Source organism: Gymnogyps californianus, chromosome 4 (assembly GCF_018139145.2).
Source record: "Gymnogyps californianus isolate 813 chromosome 4, ASM1813914v2, whole genome shotgun sequence".
NCBI classification, from domain to species: Eukaryota; Metazoa; Chordata; class Aves; order Accipitriformes; family Cathartidae; genus Gymnogyps; species Gymnogyps californianus.
The window spans coordinates 29882159-29902428 of NC_059474.1; positions in this window are offsets into that span (position 1 = coordinate 29882159).

The following is a 20270-nucleotide window of genomic DNA, read 5'->3' on the forward strand; positions in this document are numbered from 1 at the left end:
GTACAAGGGACAGGAACTCACAGAGAGTTTCCACAGGAAAGCTCTGCAACTATGTAGGAGATATCTGAAGTAGCTGCATCACTCGTGCTTTACCCAAACCTCTGAAAAAACACCTATCATTGTCTCCCCATATTTGAAGTACTTGTTTTGTATAAAAGACATACAGTGTTTTCATTAGCTACTAGCCAAGGGATAGGCATTTTCCAGTTCCCTAAACACTTCTGGTTTCCATTCCATTATATATCATAGATTTAAACTGTAATACAGAGTCTTTACTGTAACTTTTGCAGTTACTCTACACCTTGATAAAGAAGTTGCTGTTTCTTTTAAATTAAGCACCTCTCCAAGTGAATTCTTTTCAAGCAAACAGTTGCTGGCTGCACATGGAGAACAGCAGCATCTCCACAACCAATAGTAAAATAGTTGTCTGACCAAAAAGACTGTTAAAAATAAGATTTTAAGATACATACGCATACAGATAGCTGTATATAAATAAATTTCAGAGCTGTAATAGTGCAAAGTTAACCAAGATCAAAGTTAGTTAGCAGATAAGACTTCCTTTCTCCACCATCTTCTTGCTGATGCATAAGCAGACTTCTAAGAGAAATCCAGAACAGTTCAAGCCCCTTTGAAGGCCAAATGTATTTCATTTTAGGTGTTAAAGAACACCATTGATAGTGCCTTGTATATTATGTTCAATATACAAGTAGATTACATTAAAACAAATATATGGTCATAAAGAAATCTTAATCAAAGTAAAAATTATCATTCATGATAAAGATACATAGCTGTTCTCCATGACAGAAAATAAGCTCAAAACCAAAAAGCTTTACAAAAGGTTGAAAACAGGAATTTTATGAATGTTGGATGTTGCTACCAAAAAAAAAAAAAAAAAAACCACCAAACAAAAAAAAAAACAACCCACCCAAACCTGACCTTCTAGACACGAGCAGCACAAAAAATCCCCAGAATCCTGGGGAAGGGAAATCCTACAAAACAGGTTCAACAGTCTTTTCCCCCTAGTCTGACACGCACAGCTTTCCCACTTCACAGATTAAGCAGCTCTTCTGTGTCCCTATTAGCATTTTCATCTTCTGTTTTCTTGCAGATGTGTCTCAGATGTTCCACATTATTTGACCAACATGAGGCATCAAGTGTGAGGCATTCTGCAAGTCATTTGTCATTGCAAGTAAGCATGATCTACAAAGCTCTTCAGCAGAAACATACCTCTACTCAGGCAGCAGAGTGAGAACTAATGTTCAAATGAAGTGGGGGGGGAAGCCCACAAAAAGCCCTATTAAAAGTTGGTGAAGCCCACTGAGCTATATAAAATACAAAACACATCTTAATAGAAACTTTGTAATAAAAAAGAACTTAAATGTTTCCTTGTATTTCCCCAATATCCATCTTACAATTTATATAGACACAGCTAATGAAACTGCTGAGCAGGGTAGTGAGTACCAAGCACTGCTTTAATCCTAAATGATTATTTAAGGAGAGGAAAAAAAGAAAAAAAAAAAAAACAACAACAAAACCCTTTTCTCCTCTTGATGGTCCTTTATTTTCTTAATTACGCTGGGAAAAAAATCTTAACCAAACTGAAGTGCTATACCTGCAGAAACACTTGTAATATATTAACAGGTACATTAATTGTTCTGAATACTGTTCAGCAATTGCATTTACAGACAGAAATAGGCTTTTCAGCATAACTGATGCTCCATACAGTCTTTCAGAGAGGTCATGTAGTCTTCACCATGAGAGCTTTCCAAGACCTGACTGGATAAAGCCCTGAGCAACCAGATCTGCTGATCAGGGAACTGATTCCAGGGAGTAAATTAGTAACACAGAAGAATGGCAGCTGGCACATTTTTCCAGCTATGTATTATTTTTCCTTCTCACATGTATTTTTAAAGGAAAGCACTTGAGATAAGACTCTCTCTGCATTCTCTGACAGGAAAATACACCCTGACAGACGACTCATCTTTACCTTTTGCTGAAGTGAAAAAAAAAAACGTTTATTGCCTACAAACAACACAAAAGGTTTTTAATACTGAAGACAGACAATAGATCCAAAAGCTAAGGACTTTTTTTTTTTTTAAACCTACTACCTGATTGCTTTTTAAACATCTAGCAGTAAGTATAGAAAGGACAACAATTACTGAGAAGTATTCCAAAAACTAGATCAGCACTGAACAGCCTTGTTTCCAATAAGGAAAAACTACACAATTCAACCTTGAACACTCGACGTTTGTCACTGGAGCATGTTTTCTATATAAACATACAGAAATGTAGAAACATACATAATCATTAAAACCTTTTAAAGTGAGGTAAAACTAGAATTGTCCAAAGCATGATAAGCACCCACAAGAGAACAACTTACAGTAAAAAATTATACTAATGTCCTCAAACCCTCTGCCTCCATTTTTCTGTTTCATTTAAAAGATTGATTTGGAGTTTCTACTCTAATGCTAAAAAGTGTATTTGCCTTCCTTGAGCAACAGAAAGATATGGATGTTCAACATAAACTTCTGCAGCAACAAATTTATTATCTTTTGAGAGAAATAATACATAGGTCAGAACAAAAATAATTATGGTATAAAATTCTAACAAAAGACAGTGAAGCAAGTCAGCACGTTCTATAACTAGAAAGGAAAGCCAGTGACAGAGGCAAGCAACAGGGATATGATACACTGGAGATGATCCAACGGCAGAACTTATGATACATTCAAATTCTATTTTATTGTACACTTCTGTAAAGAATACATAGGACAATATAATAAAGGAAAGTGAGAGCTACACTAAAAATATTATAGAATATATTCTAATTATTAATGATAATTAGTTAATAATAGAACATAATATTCTATTATTGTATAAAGCAATATTATAGAATATATACTATAGAAGGGCTTGAATACAAAAGTCCACATAGCAAACACCATAGAAACAACTGCACTTCAATATTTTCCTCCTGTCACACCAATATACTCTCTGTTCTCAAAGGTCAAAAGGAAGTACAGTCTATCAGTTTTACTACTTTACTATAGGGAAGCAGTACATTGCATTATTTTTGAAGGACAGTTTAGATGTTAGATTAGTTAGATCTACCCGCATCCATTTCAGCTCAGAAGTGCTTTATCCACAGTCATTGCCCTGTGCTTGACAGCAATACAGATCTATTTATGACTGATAAAATCCTTATATGAAGAGCAGTAAAGAGCATCTATATAAGAAATTGTGACTGCCTTTACTAATTAGCTGCATTACCAGGCTTCATCCACAAGAGGACAGAGCTCAGACACCTGCCCGCACATTGTAAAGGAGGACTCTATTAGCACCAAGAAGTTTGATTTGCATTGAGCACCTAAGTTTGTGAAAGAAAACCTGAGAGAATTGTTGAACATATAGAAATTATACGAGAGAATTACTAAACGTACAATTTGAGGATTACTAAATGTACAGGAACCACATCTGGCTTAGCAAGTCCCCCAGCTGCAGATGATTGGAAGATGGGAGGCTGCTTGCCCTGTTCTTAACTTCTTCCTTAGACATTCACTTTTGGCCATGATCAGTTACTATACCATGTTAAATCAAATGTTCTTATTTGATTTAACACAGTACAGACACCCTTCTATTTAGATAATCGATATTTGAAGCAGTAGTTCAAAGTGTGTTAACAGTACAATATAGATAACAAAGACCTAAGCAAAAAGGAAAAAAAAATTAGATGCATGCAAATTTATGACAGAATTGTGAAAAAGGTCTTACCACTTAGAAGCCATTGTTAACCACCGACGAGAGCCATTAGCATATCGCACTTAGGATGGATCCATCAAGACATTTTCCCCCCAAGTCCAACGTGTGCTTAGAGATGTGAGAGGAGACAAAGATGTAAACAGCCACGAGTCGGCTAGTATATAGCCAAATATTGGAGAAAGGTCTCCAAACACAGCACAGACAAATGAAGTATAGAACGCTGAAAAGAAAATGAGAAAAACCATAGTCAAACCTTAGACACTTACTCAATGGAGATGTCAACATTTTCCAAAAGCTTTAGAATTCTGATTTTTTTCATTGAAAAGTCATAAGCGATAAAAATCTGTTACATGTGTCTTCAGAATTGCTGTTCTGCTCAGAAGCTAATGATTCTTAATGAATTTTTTCCCCATGAAAAAGAGAAAAATTAAAATTGACACCAAAATAAAATCTAACTTCCCACACTCAGCATATTTTATGTACATCCATTCTTCATGGAGAGTTTTAGTTATACTTTAATTACAAACATACTTTAATGAATCATATATACAATCGCTCTCAAATGCAAGTGATTCTGAATTGAATTTTTCATATTAGTCCTTTTATTTCTTTTCTGATTTTTGTTGACTTTCCCCACACACACACACTTGGTTAGCATGAGGATGTGGTCAGAAAAAGAAACAAACAATACTTCAGCTGTGTCTCCCTAACAAAGTCTTGAGAACTTCTGGAGATTCCTTCACACCAGAAGTTTATATGCAACTTGCATACTTGTCACAACTTGCCTAAGCCGCAGAGTTTGTTTTTGTTCTTCTATACTGCCAAACTACAGCAAAAGCACTTTAGCATTTTTAATTTTACCCTGGAGGCAGATCAAGCACTTTTAACTGCTTTTAACAACTCAAGTCTCAACGTGCAGCGGCAATCCACCACTCCTGATCATCTAGTTGGGGGGGGCGGGGAATTTTTTTTTTTTTAAAAAGTCATAGCCTGAAAAATTGCAGGTACGTAAAGAGACCTGTACACCCAAGATGACTTTATCAGTGCTCTGAAGCAACATGAACGTACTAGTTTCCTTTAGGGATGTGTGAACCATTCAGTCATTATCAATTCTTTTATGTACAGTTTGTTCTCCTTCTTAATTAGTGTTTCCAAAAATACAAGAGAGACCCACATAATAAGAGCAATCTAAAGGTAAAAAGCCACATCCTGAAAATTTTAAGATGTAAAAGCAAGTTTAAAAGTGGGACTTAAGAGACAAGCAGGAAAATTAGATAAGCTTTTGCAAATAGGAAGCAAGCTGATGTTTATATATAAATTGGGAACATACTACATAATTCCTTGAAAAAGTACGCATCTCAGTCATACCAAAGCTTTGGAATATAGCCAAACATCTGCACCTGAGAACTACATTTGTTATACTAGTTCAACACTTTCTCTTCATAAGAATTATAAATAGCTCTCCGCTTACAAACTGACAAAGTTCAATTGAAAAGACTCCCGTACAATCCCCATTTGTAGCTGAGAAGGATTTGCAAGATAAACTTCAGAGGAGGGCTTGGTGCCAAATGTGTAATAACTTGACCATGATAACTCAAATTTAAAAATGTATATTTGCATTCTCCTTTCCCTAGTTAGCACGAAAAGGGGCTAAGAAAAGTATGTGAATCACATATGTCCATTGGGCCAGTGCTACAAAACCTGCCTGTTCTTTAAATTTTGATTATAACTTTTTATCTTTTGGAATCTCATTTCAGAGTATTAGAAATACACCAAAACTCAAACAGTGTTTTTACCAGAGCACAGTGGATATTTCCATCTAGGCATAAGACCTTTCAAGTCTCTCAGATTAGCCTTTTAATAAAAATTGCCTTTACTAGTGCCACAGCCGAAGGAACCCACTGCCTTCAGAAACCAGAGTGATGCAAGACTTGCTCAGTTACACCTTCCGTTGGTGCTAATGCCCTCTGTCTCCCACCTTTACCCCTGCTATTTTCTGATTGTTGATTTAGAGGAGTGTTTCCTCAGCTGTAGTACAGAACCAATGACTTTATTTTGGGCCCCAAAAAAGTGACCTTAGTTATTTTCTATTGTACTAACTATAAGTTGGGACTAGCTATCTGAGAGAAAGTATTTCCGTGCTGCTTTTCGAGAAACTGCAAAATAAGAGCGTCCAATCTGCAAGTGATCTGCAGGGGACCAAGAAATTATAGCTCTCTTCTGTTAGCATCAGAGGTTGTAAACAATCCATATATTAGGACTACCTCAAACGGATGTTGCTTCCACCAGGAAAACAGCTAAAACTAAGTCTGTGCCAGCAAAAATTTTTAAATATCACACCCAAGTATTTCAAAGGGAAGTACTGAATAAGACTCCAGCTTGCCTAATCTTATGTCACCTAGACATTTATTATCTCTTGTTCCTTCTTATTTCATATGCACCGGGGAGGGGAAATGGCAGACCATAACCAACAGCAACAACCATCTTCTTCCTCAGATGCACTGCTGCCTGCAACAATAAAACAAAACAGTGCATCTAGAGCATTTGCAGTGGCTCCTACGAAAGCTCTCGCAGCCATTGATCTAAACACCATCGTTCACCATACCTACATTAACAAAGTTTGAGCAACACGAAAAGCAAGAACTTCCATGAGTTTGCAGTGTAGGCAAGAAGCCTCAAATTCTGACCTCTGCACTACCAGCACTATAGCAACATCGGGGAAAATGCAAAAAATGCCAAATGGCTCTAGAAACTAAACTCTCTTTTCCCCTTTTTACAAAACAAATTGCAAGCACAGATTAAACTAAAAATCAGCCTATAACCATGAAACTAAATAATTAAATCTGAAGAACAGGAGCTTATATCACACCTTCAAACTGCTTTTGGCAATTTCCTACTTTTGAAAGTATCTCAAACCAAAACCAACAATCCTTTTCGATTCAATAAGCCTTTGGAGATCAACGTCTAGCAGGGTTCAAGCACTTGGAACTACTGAATGAAAAATCAACAGCTTATGTACTACTTTTCCTCCCTCAACAGACCGTTAAAGCTAAAAATACATTCTCTTTCTTAAAAAGTGCCAAAAACTATTAAATCACTGACCAGTTTTATTACTGTGTCTGTACAAAGAAAAAAATACATGGCAATAAAATTTTTCTTTAGCTACTATATACCATTAGGAGGTACCAACATGAACTTTACGCACATTCAGTACCGAAGTCTATATGGATTTAAATAAAAAAAAAAAACAACACCACCACAAAAAAACCACTTTACTCCCTTTAACAAAGTAGGAAGCTGCCTTCCCCACTCCCTCCCCTCAAAGCAACTTCAACAGAGGTTAAACTCAGGTCCCATATATAAAATAGTTCTTCAAATAGTAGTTCTTCAAATATGCTGACCAGACAATGTTGAAGTATAACAGTTAGCAGATTTCTTATCTACTCAAGCAGCTGCAGAAAAGCATGCTTAAATTGATATATCCCAATCTAGTGCAATATTCTCTGCCTTTGGAAATCTGATACAAATACTATAAAAAAAGGCAGTAGTGCTAATTGCTTTTGAAATACAACAATCAGAATGAGGACTTCGTTGTACTTGCAGACCATCTCTACCCATTCTTTTTTCTTAAACAGCATTCAACCTGAAGAGTTCATAGTCTGTATTTACATGGCCTGAGACATGAACTTGCTGTTTCACTTTAACAGAAGCCCAAATGAGGCCAGTCTGCATTCTCCAGCATGACAATAAGATAAACAGAAAAGTATTTTAAATATTCTTCTTGTTTCTAGGCACAAAACATTATAAAAGCCCTACTGATATTCTCTCTGTCCTATGCATCATACTCTTCTCATAACAAATGCATACTAGTTTTCAAATAGCTATCTGCTAAATTCAAAATATCTTTTGAGGACTTGTGTCACTAACATATGCCAATTCTTAAACTTAGAACACCTGCATCACTCTAGTTAGAGTCACGTACAGATTTTATGTCTTTCAACTATATAGTTATATGCAAAAGTTTTATATACTAGATATGGTTTTAAGGGAGCATGCAATAAAAGCTACTATAAAATTATAGGGGCTAGGAAATACTTGAAAACAGAACTATTTATTCTTAATTTCAAAATTCAAGTCAAGAGAACAACAACTTGCACTACAGCATAATGTGGAATGCACTATGCAGTACCTTCTTTACACAGCCTCCCAGGAGATACAAGGTTGGGATTCAAATTGGATCAAATCAGATTCACACTATTTACCCCCCCACACCACAAAAATATAAGTATAATCTGTGCCTACCTGATGGCTTGTTTACAGATTTTGAATAACAGACAATATCATCAAAGGTTGATCATGACATACAGTACAAGAAGTGTTCTTAAATGTTTTTAAATCACGTTCATTTTTTCCCTAGGACAGCAAAGGTCCAAAAGTATACCAAAGTGTTAAAGAAATGTGTATAATGGTAGGTAAACTCTCAGATTCCTCCCCCAAAAGCTTGTTCTATTCATTTTGTGCTTGTATCTACCTATCTTTCTGTTCCCACACTTGCTATCCACCACTTCTCACCTGTACCAGCTATTCTATAGTTATTCACCTATTAATTCTGCAGATCGGTACATGTAAATATATATATACAGACACAAACATATGTATCAACTCCATCTGAAGAAACATCTCTGACCCCCAGTTTTATATGCAACATCTACCACCAAGTAGGTTCAAATGGGGAGGCAGAGGTGAGATCTAAACTGAAGGAACAAAGGGAATGGGGCAGGATCTCCATGATCTCTGTGTCTATAGGAAACAGAGAAATAGGTTTGCCGTATCTGAAAGTGTCAGGGAGACATACCCTTACTGCTACTTCTCCCGAGATCAGGAGCACTCATTCCCAACCCCTTTCTCTTTAAGAGCTGAGGTGGGGTATCCAGGAGCTCCCCAAGTCACTGCAACAGCACCAGCCATCATGGGACCAGCTACTACTCATCACTCTACCCGAGGGAATAAACAGGCCAGTCAGCAGTCACAGTGCACAAGACAGTAATTCTTCAGCTTTTTGGATGACATCTACAGAGGTAGAAATCTTACCATTTTTGCTTACAGCGATCTTTTTTTAACATGATCGGCATTACTGGCAGATTAGATTAGTTCAATTTAAGATCACGAAAATTCTGTCAATGTCAAAATGTTCAGCTGCCACAGACACAACCCTAACAGTTCTTTCTGATTTAGCACAAGAACAGAAGTGGTGTTGATAAGGATTATTCTCATGCAAGACAGATAAAAATGCCTAGGAACACTTCAACATATCTTTCATGCTAGCTTCTCTACAGAGAATCAGTCGTTGTCCAGGTCTACTGTTAACTCCAAGTCCCTTTTAGGGCATGGCATTTGCAAAAGAAGATGTTTCTTCATTTTGCAAAACTAGGCAACGTCACTGGAGAAATAAAGTCAATCTTTGCAATATCAACTTCAAATGTGAATTCCTAGAACCTGGTTTTATCATAACATTCTCAATCCTTATGGTATAGATATTCCTTCAGTTTGTTTGTTTGTTTGTTTGTTTTAATGAATTACGCTTCTTTTATTCTCTTTTAACAGTCTCCCACATTGAATTACTAGAGTCTTATCTTTTGGACCAAGTACAACAAACTATCTGTATTTGTAGTTATCACCACTCTCCCCGGCTCTTATTTTATAAACATATCCAACATTATATGCAGTTACTCCAAACAAATAAACTCAACTGCACAGGGCTGGCAAAACCCACACAATTGTTGTCTTTGAGACTACTACAAAAAACAAGTAGTGAAATATGAACAGCAGTAAATCTTCTGTGAAAGGCTAAACAAGCAGGGTTGAATATTGCAGAGCAGGTCTTATCCGTATTCTCACAAGGATCTTTTCAGCACATTCTTGCCTCTAAAAATGGTACCCGGTTTTTCTTTCCGCTCTTCTCCCTTGCTTATTAACACATCACTAGGGATATCTTTGAGCTCCTTGAATACTTTCTGCACGAGTAGGACTAACATCACTCCCACCATGACCTGAACTATGGTAGGCCCAAGGACTGTTGGCAACAGTGATACTTAACAATGCTGTATTCAACCTACAGCTTCTCTTCCCATTTAACACAAAATACTTGAGTAGTAATATTCTTTGTTATAAGTTGCAGCTTATGAAGACAAAGCAGAGAAACCCTGAGAGGACTAAGAAAAGAAAACAGGATCCTAAGGTTTACCATCAAGATATTTCCACCAGAGCATTAGAAGACCTCTATAAAGTCCCACTGGAACCTTCTCTGGAATATTTCATACAAGTCTGGTCAATGTATGCTAAAACAGACTAATTCATATATGAAAGATGGCAACTATGGGATTTTAGGATGATCAGGTGAACAGGAAACATCTCACCCAAACAAGAGAGAGTCTCGTTTATCTGGTTTAGTGAAATTATACTATTACTCTCTAGAAATACACAGAGGCAAGTGAAATAAAGATAATGAAGGAAGAATTGCTATTTAAGCTGAAAAATAACGTTGGCAACTGCCACTGACATAAACTGCCTTAACACACAACCTGAAAATTACAAATACTCCCAAGTATCAGTTATTTAATTCTGAAGCAGTCTTCCAATAGTTAGATGACAAAACACACAAAGCTTGTTTTATTATCATCATCTCGTGTAACTTCAATTAAAAATCAAAGAACAAAAGAGAAGAGAAAAAGGTCCAAGTCAGGAGTCTTCTCCCATTTTCTGGAAAACAGGGAGAAAGAAGAAAATAGGTCACCACACTAACTCCAAAGTGACCAGCAGTACCACTAAAGCGTGCATGTCAATAGTCCCAAGTCTTCTGCTACAGACTCTGCTGAAAAGCCAGCTATTTTAGACTAACCCAGCCCCAGCCCTGAAAAAGTACAGTTCACTTACACTTGTACAGACCACTTGCCAAAGCAGCGGCTGGAATGGCAGAAGAAAGTACTGTGCTGAGATCCGTGCAAACTCCACACAGGTCAGTTTTGTCTATTGTCCCTAACTGCAAAAAACAATGCACGTTGCTCACATTGACAAGGGCAAGAAAACCCATGTAAAGAAGAAACCGTTAAAGCCCCAAAGCTTACAGCAACAGCTTCTGGGCATTAGGCCATTGTATCAGACCAAATATTTAGACATTTCGGAGAACCTCAAACTCAACTTTAGAAGTTCATTTTTTTTTAAATATTTGTTCCTTTTCCATTTTTGCATGCAAACATAAATCACTAGGAAAAACTAGGGATAAACACAAAAATCCCTCACAACTGAAGCCACGTCAAGAGCAGACACTGTTGTTCAACTAGCTTGAAGGAATTTATTCCTTTCTGATATCTTCCAGTGACGGTACTGGACACTTGCTATCTGAGACTGTATTGTGTCATTCTTCCTGGGAGGTGTTCATGTCAGAGGGAATTAGGGATTATAATAGATTTGGGGGAGGGGAGGGAAGGAAGGACAACACAAGTCTTAGAAGAGACAGAGCTATATGGCAGTACACAGATACTTAGAGAATTAACTGTCAAACACTGACGATAAGTGAGCTAAATACTAGAAAGAAGAACTGCTATTTTAATCAATAAAAAAAGACAGAAGCAACTCTAGTTGAGTCAGTCTGGCTAACATCTATTACTGGAGTTCACTGGGATTTGGAGTGAGACTGGACCGGAATAACGCTGAATCCTAAAACCTTCTAACATTGCAACACTTCTTCTCCAGCCCATAGTCATTCCTGGGAGGATTATTACAGATACAAAAGTCATAAATGTTCAAAGTTCTTTGGGTGCGAGCATGCAGAAGCGGTACAAAGTGGTAAACCACAGCTAGGCTGTGCACTGGGCCAGCTGCCCTCCTGCTGATGGATAAGCTACATTGCATTTCCTACAGGCAAAGCAATGTAGGCCAATAACTACAGTTACGGGGTCACAAACCTTGAACTATTATCCTCATTTTTCTCACAGTAACTCACATAACTCGCGTGCATATAGCACCTTCCTCTCACGTTATTATTTGCACGACACCTATGGTTTCTGTTAAGCTAAGGCTTAAATATAGATAAAAATGGCTAAAAGCTCACGGCCAGAGGGAGCATATTATATACCCATGTTCTGCATTATGCGAGTTCACTGAAGTGTAAAGTTTGCCTACATGCCTCTTAAGGAACTCAGACAAAAAAAAAAAATTGTCATTTAGTCCTTTGTGCAATAATGAAGTAGCCATCATTATACAAGAAGACCAAGATAAAACTCCCTGAAATACAAAACTAGATATAAAATAGGCAACTCCTGATGTGGAACACGCTGTTTTCCAAGTTGTTTTCCTTGATGCATAGCCACGGGGGGGGGGGGGGGGGGGTGGGGGGTTTAATTATAATCATCTTAAGTTCTTAGATAAAGTAAATACAGACAGCGTGTTCTCAATTGTATTAGCACAAACTTTCAGCATACCAATTAATTTTACCCCCCAAAATGAAAAAGACAACCACTCACAGTGAAAAAAACATGTGAGGACCACTCTTGAGCTGTTGAGGCCTAGCACGATGACACTGGAAAGCGTTAATAGAGTCACATGAAAAACGGAACAGTTCTACATTTTGCCTTACAGCCCTACAACCCTCCAACTTCCCTCCTCAAAGGTACTATGCTATTACATGAGAACCAACTATCACCGTGCTTTGGTTTGCCTAGGCCAGCGAAACAGAAACAGAATTAGTTGAATATTTCAACTTTACCTTAACTAACCCCACAGAAGAATTAAACAACTTTTCTTTTGAAATTAAGTTCAGCAACAGTTTTCTACAACATCTCAAAGCAGCATACCACCGCTCTGCTCCAAGGAAACCACTTCCAGAGAGAAGTCAGCACAGGCTTTAACCAAATCCATTTTGGAATATAAATAAGGAGCCATTCACAGCAGCAATTCGCCCAGGGAAGTCAGTTGTCTACTGACAACAACCACCATCAAGTACCACTAACTAAGAGCCTCTACAAACCACAGATAAAGGAAGCTTTTGACAGAGAGACCATCGCTCTCATCTTTAAATACTTGACTTACTGAACCTGCAACACAATTTTTACCGAGGGGTTTGTTTCCTTCCTCCGATAGTGTCACAAGATAAGAATCGGTGTGTGGTTTCCCAGCGCTTGCTCAACAATCTCCCACAGAGATTCTGAAGTATTTGGGGCATATCCTAAGCATGACAGTAACAACACAGAATCAAAGTGACTGAAACATCCTACTGAGGAAACAACACATTGAGGAAATACTTCTTAAGTTACTACAGTTAATTTCACTCTTTGCTCAACCCACAATCAGCAAATCACCTTCTTTATCACAGTACTCCATATGCTCCATACTGCTTGTTCCTGCCCACATGAGTGGCTCTTCACCTACTACCTCAATAACTTACACTTTGCTCTTTCTGGTCTGCATTTACATGAAGGTGGCTTACCATCTAAGCCTTTCTCACTACATCAAGTCTGAGCTTGGAAGATGTGCAGCGCACATAAGAGTAAAGAAGAACTTGCTTTCTGCTTTAGTATAACTCTTTCCTAAGGCACATTTCAGATTTGTAATTCTGAAGGAAGTCCAGGTTACACTCTCGCTACCTCATCTCCAGACTGTCTTACTATTCCTTAAAACTGTATTAGCAAACTGCTTTTGTAACTCATTTGGTATGAGTGACCACCAAAATATTTTGGGGTTTTTTTTTTAATGTTTTCCATCTGATTCCTTAGGACATTTTACCTGGAGCTATCCTGATTGCTGAACCAGTGATTTCTGGTTAAGACACAAATTGAATTGTTCACTGAGCAGCTGAGCGTCATTACAGTCAACAAAAATTATCACATAGCCAAAATACTGGAAGTATATATATGAAAGCAGAGGGGGGGAGAAACTAATTAAACCCCTACAATACTTCTAGCCACATCGGTAACGTCTATGTGAGACTGTAAAAACGACTCTTTAAGGTGCTGTTAGGACCAAGTTCGGTCCTAACAGCACCTTAAAGTGACTCCCTTAGCGAAGCGCCACGCACTCAGGGAAGGGTGCACACACACACACCCCCCTATCTTTCTTTGACGCTCAGGATTCTACAGTAAGTTTCATCTAAAGGCGAGGGAGCGTGGCCAGCTGCGCGGAGGGCGGGAGAGGCAGACGGGAGCATCGCTGCCCGCCTGGGCCGCCCTTTCCACCCGAAGCCGGGACGCGCGTTTCTCCGCCGGAGCTCCGCCGCGCCCGCGCAGCCCCCGGGCACCCCCCGGCGGCGGCGGCGGCGGGGCGGGGCCGGGAACAAAGCCCGGCTCCGTGCCACCCTCCCCGCTCCGTCCCGCCATTCCCGGGCGGCCTGGCGCACGCCCGGCCCCGCCATCCCCCGCGGCGGTGGCTGCCTCGGCGGCCGCCGAACGCCACAGGCCGGCGGCTGCCCGGCCCCGCTGCCCCGGGGGACGACCGGAGCCAGTCGGACGGGTGCGGGCGTGGGGCGGGAGGAGCCCGGCGGCGGCTGCTTTCCGCTCGGCCCGCGGGGGCCGTGCGAGCGCCGCGCCCACCCCGGGGGCTTCGGGGAGCCGCAGACCGCGCCGGGAGGGGGAAGACCGGGCACGCACCCCGCCGCCGGCCGCGCTGCACGGGCGGGGCCGGGGCCGGAGAGGAAGGGGCGGAAGAGAGAGGGCGGGAGGAGACAGGGCGCGGGCCGCGGAGGGGGCCGGGGAAGGCTCCGTCTCCCCGGAGTATGAGGGCCGGAGCCCCGGCCCGGTAGGGAGGCGGCCGGGAGGCGCCAAGCGCACGCCAACACCACCGACCCCTCCCCGCGTGTCCCCCCCCCGGCGGCGGGCAGGGCCGCCCGGCGGCACGCTGCCCTCCCCTCCCCACCGTAAACAAAGCGGCGCGGGCCGGGCCAGCGGCGGGGGCCGCGCGCGATGCAACCCAGCCCCCCGCCTGCCCGCGCGCTCCGTTTCCGTCGGAGCAGGCGGCCCCCTCCGCCCCCCCCCCCCCCACCTCAGCCACGACCGGGTCCCAGATCTGCCGCCGCCTCACCTATCCCGCCGGTGGAAGCGCTGCCTCCCGCCGCAGCCCCGGGCGCCACCGCCTCAGCGCGGCTACAGTCCCCTTCAGAGCGACTCTGGTGGGAGCCGGTGAGCAACTCGCACCGCCGGCATCCCCCGCCGGCTTTATCCCGACGCCGCCTCTCCCCTCCGGTAACTCGACGGTCCGGCTCGTCCCTCCCGCCCCCTCCGCCTCCCCATTGGCACGCGCCGCTCCACCAGGAACCGACGCTCACTGGGGTAGGAGCGCAGCACTCACGCGGGACCGCCCGCCCGTACCCTTCCCGTTGGCTCCCGAGCGTCCAGCCCGCCCTCCCGGCCCCGCCCCCCGCCTGACACTTCGGCCAATCGCAAGGCCGCGAGGGGTGAACCGAGCTTCCGATTGGCGGCACCGGCCAGCTTCCTGCGGCTGCGATAGGCCGCAGCGGCGGCCAGTTCCGCGTCCCAGCCAGCCCGTCCGTGGGAGCGCGCTGAGGCGCCGCTTCCCCCCCCCCCCCCCCCGAGCCTCCCCCGGCGGCTGAGGGACCGCGGACAAACTCCCGCCCGGGCAGCCTGTCCGCGGCGGGGAGCACCCCGGCCCCCAGGGGCTCCCGGCGGGCTAGCCTGGCGGAAGGGCAGCCTCAGACGCCGGCGGGGCAGGTACAGCCGCCTGCGGCCCAAAGAAGCCTCCGCGCTACCGGTGAGAGCAGGACCGATCGCTGTCGTTAAAAACAGTTAAGGCGGCCGGTATGGCCAGGGTAGCCGGGAATAAAACGGCCTTCCGGGCATGCAGCAGCGTGGCTGGAGAACATCAAGGAAGCCTCCCCGCTCATGAAGCGACGAGGCCCTGCAGGGGTCCCGCGGGACAGGCTGCGCCGTGCCCGTGCCGTGAGGGCACTCGCTTCTCACAGCCTCCCTTTCGCCCGTAGGAAACGGTCGGAAAATACGCCCTTCCCCCAAGGGAGTAAGGGCAAATACTTGTGCGGCGGCCAGCTTCACCAATGCATAGATACCGCCTTTTTGCCAGAAATTGTTCGCGTTGCTCTACCAACGCGAACCGCTGGGCTTCCCCCGCAGAAGCAGCCTGGCTCCGACGAAGAGTGCGGGGCGGGGCAGGGCAGGAGGCCGCGGGGAAGCTTCCACCAGCCCTGCACAGCAGATAAAACACTCCGGCTGCTTTCGCCATTGACTTGACTTTGATTTCACGTACTTGCCACAGGCGCCAATCGGCAAGGTCTATCGTAATGCAAGCGACACAGACGGAAAGGCAAGGTAATGACATAATTCACAACAACATCCTCAGAAAATTCACCTGATACTGGCACTGGCCAGGATTTCACTAATACAACAGGTCAGGTGGCTGAATGTAACAATGTATTTCTAAACAATGCAAAGATTCGGGAACCGATGGTAATAAAACCAGAAACAGTACCAACATTAACATTTTAAGCAGTTAGAAAGTAACTATATTTTCTGTTGAAGTGCCTCAAAACTTCCAGGCTTGAAAAGAAAAAGAGGGGGGGGGAGAAGGAAAAAATATAAATACATGTCAAGCATGATAAAATAACACCAGATCTGCAAAACAGTATTAGAAAGAATCCTGAAGTCACCATTTTTCCACTGTCAAATATAAGCCTGTCTTGCAAGTACTGTACTATAATAAGCATATCCAACAAAAACAGAACTAAGAAGTATGCTTTTTACAAACAAATGCGCCAGCACAACAGTTGCCAATCTCTGTTAAGAGAAGCTCCAAGTTCTGTTACACACTTTGTACGATTCTGGTTTATTTCGAGTAAAAGGTCCCTTCCTGCTCAACTACTTACATCCATGTGCTGCACACCCTTAATACAGATAACGTACATCAACTTGCACAAACCAGCAGGAACAAGAAAGCAGGAGATGAAAAAACTAATGATATACTGGCAGGTGAGAAGAGTATTTCAGGTTAACTCTTTCCTGTAGATTTAAGAATTTTGTGAATGAGTATTTTTTATTCTATTTTAACAATTGTACCACAGTCTAAACGTTGGGTAATAGAACACCTAACAAGAAAAACAGGATTTATTGCTACTGGTGTTGTGCATAATTTCAGACAATTGGTTGAAGCAAAGTATGTCACAAGTTGCTTCTGATTTTGAAGTTATCCTGAGTTAGGAGCTCAGCCTGATCTTCCCAATAAATGCATATACATCCATATAATTGAAACGAGAGCAGCTGAACCTCACTGCCAATGAAAATCAGACCATTGGTATTTAACCCTGAGCACCTGAACTTTACAGGATGCACAATCATACCACTTTCAGACCCCAGATTCTCCTGACTGTTACCTACCTCCTTTACAAAATAGTCCTAAGGATTAGTTAACATGTAAAGTACTTTTCAAAGTACATTACAGTACCAGTTATTATTAATAGTAATTATTATCAATGTGGGTAAAGTCCTTACTAATTGAGGCTTTGAGTATCAGCTCCGCAAGGACACCCACTCTTGGTTCTTGCTGATGTGCCATAATGCTTCAGGCAAATAACCGATTCTTTGTTTGCCACCAGCTGTAGTAGTTACAACAATGCTCTTTTTTGGTACGAAGCCCTGTTATTTCCTCATTAGGGAGAGAGTGATTTTTCCAAATATAGTCCTGTTAACTCTTGGCAGCCACTGAAGAATCAGAAGCTCTCAGCTGTTGTCTTTTACTCTATTGTCCAGAGCACCAAGCAAAAAACAACAGCAACAACAACAACAAAAAAAAAAAATCACCATTCCAGCTATGTACTTGAGCACATAAACTTCCAGTACTTGTTTTGGCAACTTTCCTTACCAGATCAGCGTATACTCCAACTCGTTCACACGTCTACTTGTTTCAGTTACATCTTATGCAATATCGTAAAACTAAACTTATTTGTTAAGCCATCTCTTTGTTTTGCAGTGGATCTGTATAAAGCCTGTCACTAACTGTTGAACAAGGGGATGGAAAAGACTTTGTAAGAAAGATAAGCTTTTAAACCACTTGACAGTCTACATATAACTCACCCTATTAATTCTTGAGCTCCAGCTTCAAGAGTTCTGAATATTCACCGGTGACTTTGTTTTGCAAAGTACTGCAATTAGAAACCATCTGACTTCCACACCTTCCAACTTCTTGTTACATAAGTAATCAGTTCATTTTAAAAGAATCTTATTGTTTGAAAGTTTTCCTTTTCCTTCTTTGAGGCATCTCCTTCAAAAGAAATAATTTCAAATTTCTAAAGGTTAACTATCAAGTTTCAGTATTACAGTATTTTGAATCTCACATATATTCATCGCTCTTGGATGATACTAAGTCATAAAAGATAAAGAGTTTAGAGTCATAGATAAGTGAGTTATAATACATCTAAAAATATTTTTTTGGCTCCTGAAGCAGTGCAAAAATACATAACTTTATGCTACTCCTCTTTACAGATAATCTACCAGTTTTGTAGGTTGTACATGTTTAAAAACACACACAAAACAGCAATTAGAAAACAGTTGCTGAAACATCAGACCATCATTGTGCATGTCATTAAAACAAACAGCTCAAAACTCCCCAAGAAATAACGTTACTTTGTCATCTCTAAAGGACTACTCTAGTGCACAGATTTTTAAACAAAAATACCATATTGGATAATGGCACCTGTCAAAGGAGAAAGTAGGGAAAATAGTATTCAAGAGACTAGATTTATAGAAAGGGGTTAAAAAGCTAGCCTTAAGCCTTGCCCGAGGACAAGATTTTATGTAATGCATCAGAAGGACTTGGCGATACCATCACCGATTTTAAACTGAAGTCCTCAGTAGTTGCATGAAAGATGGCATGAGTATAAAGGAAGTGGTAGAAGTAGACCAGATGTCAAAAAGGGCATCCTTGTTAAGATTTCTTTCTATGAGTGAACTTCAAAAAAAAGGCTTGAGGACAGAGAATGAAGTAACAAGGATGTGGACATGCTCTACCATCTATGCTGAATATGGCCCTACAACTGCAGTTCCTAAGCCAACAAATGGAGGTATGTAACCAGGTAAAACTTTTAAATACTTTTAAGTATCTCACAAGCAGACTGTACCAGATTTTTGAAAGGATGGTAAACTCACCAGTTCGCTCCATGATTTTAATTCTTTTTTCCCCATTGGAAGTCTAAGGGACTTGAGGATAGTGAAGTGAGAAAACTGAATAGATAACTATTAATTTTACAATGGAGAGGCAAAACAACAGCTCAGAGTCATTATTTTCTTCAATGAAGCAGACAATGATAGCCATTTCCTCCCCATTGAAGCTCCATGTTTAGAGAAGGTGCAGTCCATAAACATGTTCTACCCTACAAAAATACAAGCTTTAAAAACCCATTGTACTCTTTGCCTAGAATGTACTGAAAGCTAAATGCGGAAAAGCATGAAATAAATTGCCTTAACAAGTGTGCTACAGTCCCATAAATAAAACTGTCCTGAGCCAATGAGGCCAAAATCTTTTGCCTTCCAATAAATAATGTGCATAACTGATGTTCATGTGTTGGAGAGTGCTTCATTAGGGTGGGCCCAGGTGATAGGCAGAGATGAAGGTGGCCTGATAACACAGATTACTTCCAATCTCAGGCAAATTAGAAATGTATTTATTGTATGATGAAAGCTATGAATTAGAACCAGAAACTATGTATTGTGGGGTTCTTGTCCTCCCAGCTTATTTCAAGAATCCAATACTCAGAAACCCATCTGCTCTACAGCTTTCTTGGTGCAGCTGGCCACTCCAGGCAGCCAAACCTATTACTTCGCACACACTCCTTAGTCCATTTGTCCTAGGTCCTTCACATGCTCAGTGTTCATTTTATAGTTGCATTCTCTACTAATTTCAGACATTTCACATCCACATTCCCTACTAATTTCAGACACCTTCCACCTCTAAAACCTTCCCTCTCCTATCTTCAGGCATGGGCTTTTTTTGTACAGCCATCAGACAGTAGCAATTTAAGCCTCTTCACTTGAATTCCAGGGTGAAGAGACAATGGCTCGCTCCAGGAAAGGCTTAAAGGGAGTGGTGCATTCCAGGCAAGTAGAGGCAGATCAGGATATGGTGAATTCAAGCCACAGTACTAAATGTTTACAAGAAAATGCTGCAGCATACATTGCACTATTAGAAACATCTTTTTATTTTTTCCACAGCTTTTCCTGATTTCTGATAAACTGCAAGCATCCACTAACGCTACCATTTCAACAGCATTGGCTAGAGGCAAGCACACAGACTCATCTCCCACTTCAATACAGTCCTAACCACCAAACCTCTACCACTTTCAAGTTCAGAGAGTTGCCTGCCAGGTCCTTGCTTGGTCCCGATGCAAATAAACTCTTTTTTAGGTAACAGGCATCCTTTCTCTTTAGTCAATTCGAGCCGTGCATCCTTAGCAACCAGTTAATATTCCTACTGGTAACATACCAATTGTTCAAGCTAGGCATGGA